This window comes from Heptranchias perlo, chromosome 6 (assembly GCF_035084215.1).
Source record: "Heptranchias perlo isolate sHepPer1 chromosome 6, sHepPer1.hap1, whole genome shotgun sequence".
NCBI lineage: Eukaryota > Metazoa > Chordata > Chondrichthyes > Hexanchiformes > Hexanchidae > Heptranchias > Heptranchias perlo.
In genome coordinates, this window is record NC_090330.1 from 40,433,214 (window position 1) to 40,446,378 (window position 13,165).

The 13,165-nt window shown below is 40.6% G+C and overlaps 1 protein-coding gene across 1 annotated transcript in view; it reads left to right on the top strand.

The window, feature by feature from the left end:
- septin10 (septin 10) overlaps positions 1–13,165 on the top strand; it is a 63,093-nt gene that overhangs the window by 26,478 nt on the left and 23,450 nt on the right. The window lies entirely within an intron of this gene.

The window sequence follows — 13,165 nt, forward strand, 5'->3', positions numbered from 1 at the left end:
ATCATTTGGGTCTTCCATCCTGATCTTGTCCGTTTGAGAGGCTGCAAAATGTAGGTAAATTTGCCTGAACACAAGAATTCTCAGTCTCAATAAAGAAATCTCAGTCTAAACACACACAGCTCCCAGCCAAAGGTTTATCTGCGAGAACTGAGTGCCCAGCTGCAAAACCTCCCCTTTTATTCAGATGTGTAAATCACTGGTTTAAAGGTCCAAATGAGGTTTGGCTGCAATTCGCCTCTGTTGCTATGGCATATTTCAGAAGCCACAGGAGACCATGTTCAGTATAAGTTAAATTCGATTCTCTTGCAGAATCCACAAAAATTTAATCCCCTTAAGTGTTTTAAATACCTAAATTGGCCTTTTTAAATATTGGCCCAACAGCTCTAAGTGCCGGTGGGACTTCCGGGTGTCAGGATGCGCACGTGCAACAAACGCACTTAGGTCAAACCTGGAAGTGGACGTGTTGGAACAGGGATGCGCTCCCGCTCCAAAAACTTGGTATTTTCACTGGCCGACCACCCGACCCCAACCCTCCCATTCTTGGGGGTTAAAATTACCCCCATGTTCTCTTGTTCTGGATTCCCTCACCAGAAGAAATAGTTATAGACTCTTAGAATCGTAGACGGTTACAGCACGGAAGGAGGCCATTCGGCCTATCGTGCTGGCTCTATGCATATGCAATCCAGCTAGTCCCATGGACCCGCCCTATCCCTGTAGCCCTGCACGTTTTTTCGTTTCAAGTACTTATCCAGTTCCTTTTAGAAGGCCTTGATTAAATCTGCCTCCAACACTCCCTCGGGAAGTGCATTCCAGATCCTAACCACTCGCTGTGTTAAAAATGAAGCATCAGTTCCTCACTTGAATTCTAACCCCCTTGAGATAAGGGCCAACATTTCTTTAGTCTTTTTGATTACTTTTGTACCTGTGCACTAGCTTTTAGTGATGTGTGTGCATGGACACCTAAATCTCTTTGCTCCTCCACAGCTCCTAGTCTCACCATTAAGAAAACATTCCGATTTATCTTTCTCCAATCCAAAGGGGATGACCTCACACTGTCTATGTCCCTTTTGTAACTAAATGCTCCCATCTATACAACTTACTGTGCTTCCTAACTTGGTGTCATCTGCAAACTTGGATATACAACTCTCTATTTCTTCATCCAAATCATTAATATACATGGTGAAAAGCTGAGGCCCCAGTACAGATCCCTGGTGAATACCACTTGTCACATCGTGCCAATCAGAGAAAGTTCCCTTTATCCCTACTCTCTCCTACCTCCCAACCAATTACTGACTTATGTCACAAGGTTACCTCCAATTCCGTGCACTTCAATTTTTGCTAATTATCTCTCATGCAGAATCTTATCAAATGCCTTTTGGATGTCCATATAAGCAATATGATAGACACTTCCCCCATCCACTATGCTAGTGACCTCTTCTTCAAAAATGTCAACTAGATTGGGTAGGTCATGTCTGACTAATCAATCACTTCACTATATTAAATTTCATTCACCATTTATTTGCTCACTGCAAGACAAACAGGCTGGTGAATGGTGAATTAAATTCAATATAACAAAATGTGAGGTTATTGATTTTGGTAGAAGGAATAAGGAGGCCACTCATTCCTTGGAAGCTAAGAAACTAAATGGAGTAGAGGAGCAAAGTGATCTAGGAATACAGATACATAAGTGGCTAAATGTAGCAACACAAGTTGACCAGGCCACAAACAATGCAAACACTGTACTGGTATGCATTTCTAGAGGAACAAAAGCAGGTAAATAATGTTAAATTAATGCAGAACCTTGGTTAGATCACAATTGTAGTATGGAGAGCAGACATTACTCCAGAAAGGATAAGAAGTACTGGAGAAAGTACAGAAAAGATTTATAAGGCTGTTAACAGAATTGAGAGCCTGCAACTATCAGGAAAGAGAAGACGAAGAGGAGACCTGATAGAGGTCTTTAAAATTATGAAGGAGTTTGAAAAGGTGGATTTGGAGACACTGGGCCAGATTTTGCCTTGAGCGGTGAACAAATGGCACTAGCCGTTCGTTAGACTGGCACTTGCCCATAGACTTTCTAAGGGGTTTTGCACGGCAAGTTACTGTAAATTAGAGATCTAAACAGCACGACACCCTCTACATTGCTTCTGGGTCCTGTGTGACCAGGACAAGCAACTGTGTGACTCCTTAACCAATCAGATTGAAGAATCGTTAATGAGCAGTGCAGAGCCTGCACCAGGAAGTGAAAGTTAGAATAGTGAATTCAATGTCCAATCAGGTACAGAAAGTGAAGTAGAGAGGGAAAGAAAGATTGGATTAAGAGAGAGAGATGAAAGTTTTTAAAAAAAATTATTTAAATTTAAAAAAAATCTCCAACAATAATTAAAAGCTGGAGGAATTGAGACTCCACGCTTGTAAAAGTTAATTTTCAGTGCCAGAGAGGTTGTTAGGCCGTAATTAAGACTTACCACACTGTTAAAAGGGTACTTAGACTGGAATGGACAAGCCCTACATTTTTGAAGCGAGTTTAGTCTGTATTTGCGTCGTCAGTACTGGAACTTCACACTGTTCAATACATTTGAATGGGGAGCCAGGCGGCAAGGTGCCATTTTCACAAGGCTTACGGAGGGGCAGCGCATCTTGGACAGCAGCTTTCAGATTTCCGCGTTTAACTGCGCATGTGTGCTCGCTAGAAGTTGCTGTCCGATTTGCGCATAAACAACTGAGCGCTGTTAGCTTCACCGATATTTTCACAGCAAAACCTGCCCTCTGTTTCCACTTGTGTGCGAAGGTGGCATAAATGTAACATGGCCACTTACAGATCAAATTGAAAGATAAACTTCTTTACCTGGAAAGTGGTTAGAATGTCGAACTCACTACTACGTGGAGCAGTTGAGGTGATTAGGATAGATGCATTTAAGGGGAAGCTAGATAAACACATGAGGGAGAAAGGAATAGAAGGATATGTCGATAGGGTTAGATGAAGTAGACTGGGAGGAGGCTCGTTTGGAGCATAAATGCCGGCATGGATCATTGGGGCTGAATGGCCTGTTTCTGTGCTGTACAGTCTGTGTAATTCCATGTAAATAAAGAATTTAAGAGAAATCGCTTTATCCAGAGAGTGATGAGAATATGGAACTCGCTGCCATGTAGAGTAGTTGAAGCAGATAACATTGATGCAGTTAAGGGGAGGCTTGAAGTATACATGAGGGAGAAGGGAATAGAAGGATACAAGAGCAAGGTGGAACGAGGTAATTAGAGTAGGAGGAGGCTAGTGTGGAATATAAACACTAGCAGAGACCAGTTGGACCAAATGACCTGGTTTCTGTGCTGTAGATTCTATGTAAATTTGCTTGTGGTGACTGGTGAGTGATGCATTGGCTTACTTAAGAACAAGTTTGGTTACCTGAATTATTGGATCAGTATCTACCTGCAATGTGTGCTTACGTATGCAGGGGTGTTGCTGGTATAGACTGGTTTTAATTGAAAGCTTTGGTTCGAGACTCATACAAAATTATTTGTCAACAATGTTCTTACTGTGTCTGAAACAGCGTTTTTTGTTGCGGAAAATGTGCTTAACAATGCAGTATTTTTTGAGAAGTCTTCATAATGTACCCACTGAATTCCTGCATTTTGTAAAAATTGAAACACTATCAAATTTGTATTTTTATACTGCTTGAAAACTGACACCCATATAAATTTCCTTTTTAGGGTAGTTTCGCCTGATCACACAGCCTACTTGAGCTAGAATTGTGTGTTAGAGCTCCAACAAGTTGCATCAGGGATATAATATGATGTAGGATTTTGCCAGTGATTTATCCACAATGAATTTTGCAGTTTCTATAATAAAGTAGTAACAAACAGAGCCCTGTTGTTTCCCAACAGAGAGGGAAAAATGTAAGTGCCCTTTGCCACCTCCAACCAGCCAATCGAACAGCACCATAGGCGAGTCCTGGAAGCAGGTCACCTGCCTGAATTGTTCGAGAGGTCAGATTGTTCATGGGAACACTGGGCAGAAAAATTGGGCTTTTTTTTCAAATAAAGGAGCTGTTTGAAAATGAATTGCAATACCAGAACAGTTCATAGAACAATAAAGCAAGTAATAAAAATTATTCTGATTTGTTAATTTGAAAAAAGGTCATGCACTATGTTGCATTTTAAATTAGTGCCTATGATAAGGGAAAGAAGTTGACCTGTTTCAATCCACAGATGATTTTTAATATATATAATTGTATTTAATGCAAAAACTTTTCATTTTAAAAAAAATATATTTTTACATAGAATGAGTGCTGAAGGTGTTAGAACGTACAGAACACTGATTCTCATGTCTGAGTATGTCTTGGAAGTCTAGTATTTTGAGCAACTTCTTCGCTTTCTCCGAAAAACATTTAATATATACCTATCACTACAACAGTCATTTTGTTTGAGGGAAGTAGACGGCCTCTATGGGCTCGTAGTGTCCTATAGAAAATACTGCTGATGGCAGGGGCTACATGGATGGTGGGCGAAGATTCTTCGAGTATCTACTTATGTGAGGGTCATATAAATCAACATGACCTGCACTACGGTGAACACACATTGTGGAACACTACACAATAGAAAGTGCCTTGGGACGTTTTATCATATTGAAGGCTCTATATAAATGTGAGTTGTTGTATACAATAATGAGTGGGATTTTCGTGCTAATACCAAAATTCATGACGCTCTCTATCCCAACATACCAACAGTTAATGCAGCCCCAATGGAAAGAAAAATAGAGTGGGGTGTATAATGGGTCACTGATCCACTACTGCCCATTTTGTGCCCCTGTCGAAGTTCAATTTTACCCCAATGGTGTTCTCCCCATCCACAGTAGGTAATAAATTTGTTCCCCTCACTTTGTTAAATGAATAAATTTATGTCTAATGGCTGTAGTAATATAAACAGCTCCTTGAATATAGTTACCTCCTGGAAAAGTTTGTGCTTTAGGTTATGAATTTGGTTGTTCGTATATGAAACATCAAAAAATTACCTTTTCAAAATATTCACTGCTACAAATAAAGGCTTCCCTGCTTTATTGTTGGTGTCATTCCTTTGTACTGCCACCCATCATTGCTGGGAAAGGGCAGGACTTGTATAAACAAGTCTTGGCACAATATGTGAATTTACAGTTTTGCTGTCAATTATTTAAAGAAAGCTCCAAAATGTGTTCATTAGCTTCAGAAGCGAGGCAGCTTTCATGCATGTTGGGAATTGCCTCCACAGACCTCTTGCACACAAGTACATGCTGGAGATGTATTCTGCTATTTTGTTGAGCTTAGTGATAGTTCTGAGAAGCCCCATGAGCTCAAACCTTAGGTTTCTCAGAGAGGGATGGGTGTTGACCCCACCAGTTCTGCTAAGCCCATGTTTTAATTTGGGTACTGGCCCTGAATTAGTCACTCCTCCATTTGGTTTGATTCTAGATCTTTGACCTTTACTGATAGGAGTTGCTTTGCCATGTTTTAGTCTCCTTTGTATTTATTTTTGTAACCTAAACTACTTTTGCTGTACTACTCACATCAGCATATTGCCTGATGCTCCAGAACCAAGCCGCTGGCTGCCTTCTGGCCCTCTCTGCTCCTCTCCTCCTAAATACTTATTGCCTCCTTCCTCTGCCATCCATACTCCTATTCCTTCTTTTCTCTCTCATGTACTGCAACATGTCTCTTTTTGTTCCTCATCCCACTTGATGCTACTTTACCTGTCATCCTTTTCTCTGTTGCTCTGACATCCTGTACATAACCTCCCCATTCACAACCACCCTTTTGACATCATCAGGTAATTGATGAGACCATCCTTGAAAACAAGGATGAGAATTTTAAAATCGAGATGTTCCCGCACTGGGAGCCAATGTAGGTCAGCGAGCACAAGGGTGATGGGAGAACGGGACTTGGTACACGTTAGGATATGGGCAGCAGAGTTTTGGATGAGCTCAGGTTTATGGAATGTCAACCCAGAGAGCATTGGAATAGTCAAGTCTAGAGGTAACAAAGGCATGGATGAGGGTTTCAGCAGCAGATGAGCTGAGGCAGAGGCAAAGATGGGTGATGTTACGGAGGTGGACGTAGGCGGTCTTGGTGATGGAGTGGATATGTGGACAGAAGCTCTTCTGAGGGTCAAATAGGACGCCAAGGTTGCGAACAGTGTGGTTCAGCCTCAGACGGTAGCCAGGGAGAAGGATGGCGTCAGTGGCTAGGGAACGGAGTTTGTGGCGGGGACTGTTCAAAGCACTGTTTGCTTTGGCTATGGCTTCTCTGCATTGGTCATGAACCTCATCTCCCTTTCAGTTCATATCTTCCTACCATCTCCCTCCTGCTATCCTTACCCTTTGTCCCTGGAATGTACTTCCAGCTCCTTCATTATAACTCACTGCTCACTCACCTTTGGTTTTCCAACTGTCACGATGCCACTGTCATTGTTAACCTTTTCTTTGACACCCTTGTTCCTGCAGGTCACTTACTATCTCCCAGCCTTGCCATTTCCATGGTACAGCTCTTACCTCTGCAGCCATTGCTCCAAAGGCCTCATGTTTTAAGCACACTGGCACATGACTAAAATTTGTGCACCTATTAAGATTAGAGGAGTACAGTCTTCTGCAAAAAGATTTAGATGTGTTAGGGGAATGGGTCAAACAATGACAAATGGCATTTAACCTAGATAAATGTAGTGTAGATCCAACACAGAATATACTTATCATTTACTGGAAACGACACTTAAAGTGGTTGAGAGAGAAAAGGATCTAGGTGGTGTTATGCACCGATTACTCGAGGTTCATGACCAATGCAGAGAAGCCATAGCCAAAGCAAACAGTGCTTTGAACAGTCCCCGCCACAAACTCCGTTCCCTAGCCACTGACGCCATCCTTCTCCCTGGCTACCGTCTGAGGCTGAACCACACTGTTCGCAACCTTGGCGTCCTATTTGACCCTCAGAAGAGCTTCTGTCCACATATCCACTCCATCACCAAGACCGCCTACGTCCACCTCCGTAACATCACCCATCTTTGCCTCTGCCTCAGCTCATCTGCTGCTGAAACCCTCATCCATGCCTTTGTTACCTCTAGACTTGACTATTCCAATGCTCTCTGGGTTGACATTCCATAAACCCGAGCTCATCCAAAACTCTGCTGCCCATATCCTAACGTGTACCAAGTCCAGTTCTCCCATCACCCTTGTGCTCGCTGACCTACATTGGCTCCCAGTGCGGGAACATCTCGATTTTAAAATTCTCATCCTTGTTTTCAAATCCCTCCATGGCATCACCCCTCCCTATCTCTGTAACCTCCTCCAGCTTAAGATCCCTCCGAGATCTCTGCGCTCCTCCAATTCTTGCCAATTGCGCATTCCCCCCCCCCATTTTAATCGCTCCATCATTGGTGGCCTCGCCTTTAGCTGCTTAGGCCCCAAGCTCTGGAATTCTTTCCCTAAACCTCTCTACCTCTTTCTTTGAAATGCTTCTTAAAACCTACCTCTTTGACCAAGCTTTTGGTCACCTGTCCTAATATCTCCTTATGTGGCTCGGTGTCAAATTTTGTTTGAAAATTGCTCCTGTGAATCGCCTTGGGATGTTTTGCTACATTAAAGGTGCTATATAAATGCAAGTTGTCGTATTAATAGAACCATTCAGTACAAATCAAAGGACACTATTCTGCCATTATACAGGTATTTGGTTAGACTGCATCTAGAGTATTGCATCCAGTTTTGCTCCTCTTGCATGGTGGATGATATAATGGCCTTCGAAAAGGTTCAGAGGAAAGCTAAGCTTAAGAATGATTCCTAGCTTAAAAAACCATAGTTGCTCAGATAGGCTTAAAGAGATGGGTCTACTTACTTTAGAACAGCGTAAACTTAGAGGTGACCTGAAAGAGGTATATAAAATAATGAGGACTGGATTGTATGCCTATTGATAAATTATTTCAGTTTGACAGATTGGGGAGGAGCAGGGAGCATGCATTTAAACTATGCAAGCGTAGTAATAGGCCAGATGTTGGGTGGCTCTTCTTTTCCTGGAGAGTAATGAGCTTCCATAATGCATTGCCAGCTTGTGCTCTGTGTGCTGATTCTCTGTACCCCTTCAAAAGGGAGCTGGAACAGTTCTTGGCTGGGGCAGAGATCACATCATATAAAAGGCAAGTGGATTAACAGTTAATGTAAGAATAGTCAGTGTTCTGCATTGGTTTGGATTGCCTGAGGGGATTGGATAGGAATTTTCCAGATTTCCCTCTCTCTTTCTCTTCTCTCCACCACCCCCCTTTATCAGCCCTGGTTTTTGTTTGCCTCTCCAAGGAGATTACATGGCTGTGGGAGGGGGTGGGGGAGGGAGGAAGTTTCTAGTCATGATGCTCCTGGCAGCGTGAGTGTGGGGCAGACTTGATGGACCAAGTGGTCTTTTCCTGCCCGTTATTTTCATATGTTCGTAAAGCCAATCATTTTGGGAGGGGAATTCCAAAGGCAGGAGTTTGATGGCTGAAAGTACAGTTGACAACGGTGGAGTGAAAGGGATAGCGAACAATGATTAAAGCAGTGTCAGATGAGCATTGGTATGAGTGGGAATGTAAAGCCAAAAGAGGTCATCAGGGTAGATTGGGTGAACCATAGAGGCATTTGAAGGTGAGGATAACAACGAACTTGAAGTTAATTTAAAAGGGAATGGAAAGCCTGATAAGCATCAGAGTGCTAAGTGTGGGGTTTTGAGTGAGTAAGGACATAGACAGCAGCATCCTGAATGAGTTTGTTTGTTGAAAATGCAAGCTGTGAAGAAAGATTTAAAGAAATTAAAGCTTCAAGGTTATGAAGGTTTGGAGCCTCAGCAACACCCGTAGAGGTAGACGAAGACTGTTTGGCGACAGAATGTAAGTGGTGAAGGAAAATCAGTTCAGAATCTAGGAACATCTGAGGTTCCATGCCACCGCTCTTGGCCTGATGTGACCATGGACTTCTTGAGCAGGAAGAGGGTACTCATGCTAATACAGTAATATGCTTTTCTACATATGATTCCAATATCTACTTTCCAAAATCCAACTTTTCTTCAGGAGTCCAGGCTAGTTAAGCATTAGTTTTTGGTAGTTAGTTAATATTCTGGGAGGAAGTAATTTCTCTCTGCGGTTCTTTGAATTCTGAGATCCAGATCCTGATGAACATCCATACTGGCTTGAGAAAATGTGGCTTTACAACCTGGTGAAACTGGGAAATCTGCTCACTCAAAACACGAATGAGGCTATCTACCCATAACCCACTACACCCACAGCATTTCTGCCCCAAGACTGCCTGTATCCAACACTTCTTAAACCAGAAAAAGCAGCCAGAGTATGGATATGTTTCTTGCAGGGCTACTCAATTAGCTTGACTGACTAATTGGAATTTAACTTAACAAAATTGTTAGTGAGCCTGGGGTCTGGAGTCCATGTATTTAATCTTGCACCCTAAATTATTCATACTTTAATGTTGTACAAAAACAGACTCAATGAAGGCATGATTGTATTAGTCACTGTAACTGATCTTGAGGTAACACAAAAGCTGACAAGCTCTGCTATTTTGAATGCATGACTGTAATGTAGGTAGTTACTGCTGATGATGGTGTAACATGTCTAGCTTTTACACCACTATCGACAGTAATTTCCCATATTGTCTCCAGCAGCAACTCTAGGATCAATATCAATGTCACCAGCAATACAGTAAGTCATATGTTAATACAAAAGAAGCCAGGGCTAAAATCTTACCACAAAAATTTCAATACCATGACAAAAAGGAAACCATATCCACAAGTAGTGATGTGATCTGGGAATATTGAATAAAGTGTAATAAGATGCTTTAAGGACATCTGTTTGTGTTGTTCCTCTGCATCTCACCTCATTATTTCTCCTATTGAGCCAAGAGTCTGCTTGGTGAATAAGCCAGGATATTTTACAAATTATATTCGATTCTGAATTGCAGTTTAAATACAAACATGATATGATCATTTGCCCCTTTTGTATTACTTCAAGTCCATTGGGAGCTTTGGGCTACAATACAATGTACATAGACATGAGAACTAAAGCTCTTCTGGCCACTCTCCAGTCTTTTACTGAATCAGTAGTAAAATTCTTTAATTTATAATTTTAAAAAACCTCTAACAGTTCCTCTGAAATCCATCCTGTATGCTAGAGGGGGAAAAAATTACATGCAATGAATAATCAGAAATGTACAGAAGATAACATCAATGAAAACAATGTCAAGGTGCAGGTGGTGATGGAACACAAGGAAACTGTAGATGCTAGTATAGATGACTTGAGAGCCATTCAGGGCAGCAGCTGCAATGATAAACTAGCCAGGAGCTTGCAACAGTTTAGATGTAAAGAGCTCCTGGTAAAGTTGCAGACTCTGGTCCACCAGTTCAATTTAACATTTAGGCTTATTGAGCACTTAAATAGAACATGCTTTCCCTTTTAAAAGCAGTTCTTAAAGTGCAAAGGGCAAAAGTAGCTATGAATGAAGAGCATTTTTAATTTTGCTTTTTATGCTGTACCTTCTCTCACCAGTAGGGTCTCAGATTAGATTAGCCTCTTTGATGAATAAGACTGACTGACTTGCATTCATGTATCACCTAAGTCATCCCTTCAAAACAACTCAAAGTGTTTACTATGCATTTAATTACATTAATGTGCATTGGGTAAATATTTCATCATAAGGTAAATTTGGTAATGAGGAAGATAAAGATACAACTTCTACCCCCCTCCTGAGTTTGCAGCGTTAGCTTTGGAGAGGTGCTGAGTCGGGACCAGGCCCCTCCCCATGAGAAGAAAGTGGAGGAAAAATAGGACAGCTACTGTCACATGACTCCTAGTGGCTACGATAGAGCAGCATTGATAGAAACCTAGCAGCATGTTTTAGTGTGCCCACTCTGCCACAGGTAGTTTGAGAGGGGAACCCGTGGGGAAAATAAAAGGTACATACCCAAAAACTGATAATTAAGATGTACTCCAACTGGCAAGATGTGACTAATGGTGTCCCCCAGGGATCTGTAGTGGGGTCTCAGCTTTTCACTATATTTATCAATGACTTAGATGAAGGAATAGTGAGCCATATAACCAAGTTTGCTGACGACACTAAGTTAGGTGGCACAGTAAGTAGTGTAGATGGGAACAGAAAGTTGCATTGATAGATTAGATGAGTAGGCAAAACTGTAGCAGATGGAGTTCAATGTGGGAAAGTGTGAGGTCATCCACTTTGGACTTAAAAAAGACATGTCCGTGCCGGCTCTTTGAAAGAGCTATCCAGTTAGTCCCACTCCCCTGCTCTTTCACCATAGCCCTGTAAATTTCTCCTTTTCACGTATATATCCAATTCCCTTTTGAAAGTTACTATTGAATCTGCTTCCATCACACTTTCAGATAGCGCATTCCCAATCGTAACAACTGGCTGCATAAAAAAAATTCTCTTCATTTTCCTCCCTGGATTTTTTGCCAATTATCTTAAATCTGTATCCTCTGGTTCCTGACTCTCCTGCCAGTGGAAGCTGTTTCTTCCTATCTGCTCTGTCAAAACCCTTCTTAATTTTGAACACCTCTAGTAAGTCTCCCCTTAACCTTCTCTGCTCTAAGGAGAACAATCCCAGCTTTTCTAGTCTCTCCACATAACTGAAGTCCCTCATCCCTGGTACCATCCTGCTAAATCTCCTCTGCATCCTATCCAAGGTAATTGATATTCTTTTGCTTGTATTTGCATTTTCACTCTTCATATTTTTAAAACATATAAAGTTCATGATTCTGATCGAAGGTCTGACCTGCAATGCTAACTAATAATTGGTTTCAGCTCCTCTAGTCAGGGTTCTTGTTTCTAATCACCATCCAGTGAACTCCCACCCTGTTCCTTGCTTGAAATGTGTGTAAAACATCTGATGAGGATTGGATGGTGCTCAGTTGTGACGTCTCTGCAGTCAAAAAGCCAGCTGCCACTCACTTTCGGGGCTCGCAATAGAGCAGGTACTAGAAGGTTCCCATGGACCTGTACTGTAGTAAGAAGCCAATATTTTCAGAAGAGAGGAAAAATTGGTGACGTAAATTCATTTTTAAAAAAAAATTCTTCTTTCAAATGCTGATTGACCTGCAAGTATTTGCAGCATTTTCATTTATTTTGATTATCAGTATTTGTGATAAATTTAAATTTAGAATTTTTTTTTGACTTTAAGATCTTTGGCAGTGACATATATATATATATATATATATATATGTGGTGCTGTTGAATTGACAATTATGCGTTGGAAGTCAATTTATGAGGACAATTAAAACAAGGTGGTGAGTCTCCTTACCATACTTAAATCTCAGCAAATCATTGTTTTAGCAATTCTTCCTGGACAACAAATATTTAGAAAACTAGATGTTGTCTTATGTGCAGTAATGTTAACCATAAAAAGTTCTGTTAAATTTTCTTTTGAAATTGAAGATTGAAGTATTAAGTCTAATTCAATTTTAAAAAATAGATCTATTCCTTTTTACACATCAAATTGATCTGCTAAATTCCTATAAAAATAGAAAATGCCGTTAATGGAGAGGGATGAGCTTTGAGTGTACCCTTCATCAAATATATAACCTGAAACATTAATCCTTCTTTCTTTTTCAGATGTAAATCTGTTATACATTTCCAATGTTTTCTTATTTTCTTCAAATTTAAAGTATTTGTCATTTAGTTCTACTGATTCAAGTTACTGAATATCTGTTCTTGTCAACAGTTTAGTTCTTATGAAATTTATTGCATACTTTCTAAAATAGCTGGAAAGTGCATTTCTAGCTGCCGTGACCTTTTGTTACAAGAATGTGGTGACAAAGGTTTGTAAGTTAATGATTTATTTTTAAATTGTTTGACTATGTAGATGCTGTAATTCTTATCTAGCACTCCAGTGATCAAGAAACACGTGTTACACTAACTATCCATGGACTGGAGTTGCATTCCTGCATTCAAATAAATTTAAAATGAAAAGATTAGTTTTAAAGTCATTCTAAGAACACTGAGCTGAAAAACAGATGGTCTAACATATGTTTTACTTTTACATTAGGTTTTTTTAAAAAAGTAGATGACAAATCATGTATTTACAAGCTGTTAATTGTAATTGATACTGTAAGACTAAACTTGCTTCACGTGTTAAGACTGATTATATAACTCAGTTTGTAA